Source organism: Trichosurus vulpecula, chromosome 8 (genome assembly GCF_011100635.1).
Source record: "Trichosurus vulpecula isolate mTriVul1 chromosome 8, mTriVul1.pri, whole genome shotgun sequence".
NCBI lineage: Eukaryota > Metazoa > Chordata > Mammalia > Diprotodontia > Phalangeridae > Trichosurus > Trichosurus vulpecula.
Window position 1 is genome coordinate 54,303,584 of NC_050580.1, and position 3,879 is coordinate 54,307,462.

Sequence of the window (3,879 nt, forward strand, 5' to 3'; positions counted from 1 at the left end):
AGGCAGAACTTGAACCCAGGCCCCTTTACTCCTGTCTAATGGCATTTGCATCTCACTGTTTTAGGAGGATTCATCTCATCACTGTCCTCTAAACCTTAAGGAATGTTGGCTCTCTAGATGGACTATGCTGAGCACTTCGGTAGCCCTGATTAATTTTTAAGCTAAACTACAAACTCCATTTGGCTTATTTATAAACCTTTCACAGCCTGGCCCCACCTGCCTTTTGAGCTCCATTAAGTCCATTATCTCTCCTCTTGTACTGTACAGATTGACCAAACTGGACTCCCTGCTATTCCATTCTGTCTCCCATCTCCATGTGTTAGCCCTGGCTGTCCCCAATGCCTAGAAAGCATCCCCACCTCCCTTCTACTTCATAGAGTCCCTCAGTGTTTTCAAGATTCCCATCAGGCTATGCCTTCCCCAAACACCAGTGCTCTCCACCTTCAACCTAGGCTGTGGTTATTTTGTATTTGTGCTTCATATACTTGTATTGTATGTATGGTCTCATTCGATAGAATTGTAAGCCGTCAGTGCCTAGCATACAGGCGCTTATTGATTGAATACACCAGCCAACAGCCGTGGGAAGTAGGTGCTAGAGGTCATGGAATGATAGATTTAGAGCTGGAAAGGACCTTAGAAGCCATATAGGTTAATCCTTTCATTTTACAGATGTGGAAACTGAGGCCAGTGAGGTAGTGACTTGTCCAAGGTCATATAGGTAGTAAATGACCAAGGTAGGCTGTGAAAACAGTTCCTCTGATTCCAAATCCAGTGCTCTTGTCCCTGCTCTGTACAATGCTTTTCTCAGTATTATTATTATCCCCTAACAAAAAGGTAAACTGAGGCTTGGAGAGGTCAAACGACTTGTCCATAGTCACACAGCTAGTAAGTGCTTGGCAGGATCTGCGCCTCAGTCTCTACTGCATCTAAAACCACTACCCTTACCATTACACCATATTGTCTGGGAGGGAAACATTCACCAGTCCATACTTCTGTTCTCAGGAGGAAAACTCTGACTCAGGACTGCCAACTGGTCTGGATGACCTCTATGGATGCCTCTTCATTCTCTTGGGATTCCCGAGGTAGATGGGGAATTGGTCTAGATGACCCCTTAGGTTCCTAGCTGACACCAAGAGTCTACAATACTATCTGCTTGCCCACACTTTGACTTAGACCAAACCCATTCTCCACCCCCCTGCCAAGCAGCACATTACCAAGGCATGTCTCCCATAGTCAGTTAAGACCAACACAGTTGGGTATTTCAATAGTCCAATGGATCTGTGATCACATCCATTTAGATGTTGCTACCAGTGATGCAGGTTACAACCCATCCATGCTTGACTATTACATGTGCCTCTTGTCCATATCCTGCTATTCATTCGCAACAGGGAGGCTGCCCAAAAACAGAGGCCTTTTTGCTTTCTCCTGACATTTCAAGGGTACCAACAGAAAACTCCACCATTTGGCATCTCTCGTCACGGGATCAGCCCCTCTTCTCCCCCTACCATTCATTTTTCTCGTGATACTTTTTATTCTTGTTGTATGTGGAAGCCTGCTCATGTCCAATATGCCCTTGCTGTAGTTTGGGACCGATAAGATCAGGAGGACAATTGGGAACCCCATCTATCAGATCTTTACCAGGTAGCTCCCTTCATCAGTATCAGATTCTGTCAGCCCTAACTGGGAGACAGATGCTGCTCCCAGAGTGGGGGGAAGAAAGATGAGCAGCTGGCTAGTAGCTAGGACAGCTCTCAAGGGGCCTCTTCTCTGGTCCCCCCAGCTGGCCCAGGGGAAGGGGTAAACTCAGGGCTGCTAAGATACAATAGTAATTATCGTATTTATACAAGGTTCTAAGACTCTGGTTTAGATACTTTCATCATTTGGGCCAAGCAATGGCCACAGAGGAAGGTGCTAACATGAAAAGTTTTGAGGCGACTGAATGGATTTTACTCAACTTTTCCAAATAGGTGAGATTAAATTAATAATAATAATAACATACAAGCATATATAATTATAAAGAAGGAAAGAGGAGAAGGAAGGAAGGAAGGAAGGAAGGAAGGAAGGAAGGAAGGAAGGAAGGAAGGAAGGAAGGAAAGAAGGAAGGAAGGAAGGAAGGAAGGAAGGAAGGAAGGAAGGAAGGAAGGAAGGAAGGAAGGAAAGAAGGAAGGAAAAAGGTAGTGTAGGAGAAGGAAGGAAGGAGAGAAGGAGGAGAAGGAGAGGAAGAAGATGAGGAGGAAGAGGAGGAAATCATAAACTATTAGATGACATTCAGTATATGTTAACCTAAGCTAATATGTGGATCAAAGAAAATGAAAATATGGAAAACCCCAGGATCTGTGAACAAGAGGATGCCATTTTTCTTTGCACCCCAGCCTCCTGCTGCACATACGCCATTTAAACCTGCTCCCACCTATGCCCCCTGACAAACTCAGTTTCATTTGATATCAATCTCACTGCCTCCCTGTCCACCCTGGGTTCACTCCCACCTCCCTGTCTTTCCTTGTTCCACCTTGGGATGCCCTCTGCCCTCCTTGCTATCTAACTCCTACCTGTCCTTCAAAGCCCAGCCCCCTCATAAAGGCTTCTTGGTGATCTCTCCCTCCTCTGACCTCCTGGATACCATTCACATGAGATTTGACAAATGCCATCCTCTCCTGTTAGTTATCTTTTCCTATTTCTGTCTCATCTCCCCCAACTATATTTCAGCCTCGATGAGGACTGGGATTGGTTCTTATTCATCTCTGCATCGCTCACAGAGCTAAGCACGGAGAACTTCTTGTATCCTGGGCAACTCAGTAAATATGAGTATTGATTGACTGATGGGCCAGTTCACCTCCCAGTCCTCAAACTCTGGCCCACCTCATCTTCCCCTGGTTTTCAGGCCTGTCTTTCCCTACCATCCCTTACTTGCTCCGCTATATCTCCTCTTCAATCATCCTCTATGCTCAAACCAACCTCTCACTGGGCAGACAGGTAATCATTCTCCATGCTTCTCCTGCAAGGCCTTCCCTCTATACTCTCTGATGGGGAACATCTCCAAAGCCATCAAAGCCTGGCAGGTAAATGCGCCAAGGGCACAGAGCAAGAAAACATCAGCATCCTCCTCACCCTGGAAATCTGCTGGTCTTCCTTGGGAAAGTTCCAGAATACTGGGGAAATGCCATCTTGTAGGACATTGAGCCAAGCCATGCTGGGCACCAGGAGGTGAATGACAGGGAAGGAGCCTTGGCTTCTGTTCCCCTACCCAGGAGGTGCTTTCTCTTCGGTTCCATCTCGCCCACCCGCACATTCCGGGACATGAAGATAATCAAAGCACAATTCTGGGGTTGAGATTCTGGAAGTGAAGAGCACTGGATCTGGATTCACATAAATCTGTGTTCAAACCCAGGTTCTGCCATTTAGGGGGTGACTTGAGGTAAATCTCCCTTTCTGTTGCTTCATCTATAAAATGAAGGTTCTCTTCATGCCACCGACATTATGAGTTTGTTGTGAGAGAAGTGCTTTGTACGCCTTAAAATCCTAAAGAAAGGTGAGTTATTTCTCTGTAAAATGCCAATGATTTGTGCTTGCTTCGGCAGCACATATACTAAAATTGGAACGATACAGAGAAGATTAGTATGGCCCCTGCGCAAGCATGACACGCAAATTCGTGAAGCATTCCTTTTTTTTATATTTACAACTAGCATCTCTGATAAAGGCCTCATTTCTAAAATATACAGGGAACTGAGTCAAATATATAGGAATACAAGTCATTCCCCAATTGAGAAATGGTCAAAGGATATGAACAGGCAATTTTCCGAGGAAGAAATTAAAGATATCTATAGGTATATGAAAAAAATGCTCTAAATCACCATTGATTAGAGAAATGCAAATCAAAAC

At 45.1% G+C, this 3,879-nt stretch overlaps 1 non-coding gene across 1 annotated transcript; it reads left to right on the forward strand.

The window, feature by feature from the left end:
- The first annotated feature begins 3,562 nt into the window (after nucleotides 1–3,562).
- LOC118830422 lies at nucleotides 3,563–3,669 on the forward strand. The gene has a single exon (XR_005009058.1). It is a non-coding gene; the product is annotated as a U6 spliceosomal RNA (small nuclear RNA).
- The last annotated feature ends 210 nt before the right edge of the window (nucleotides 3,670–3,879 follow it).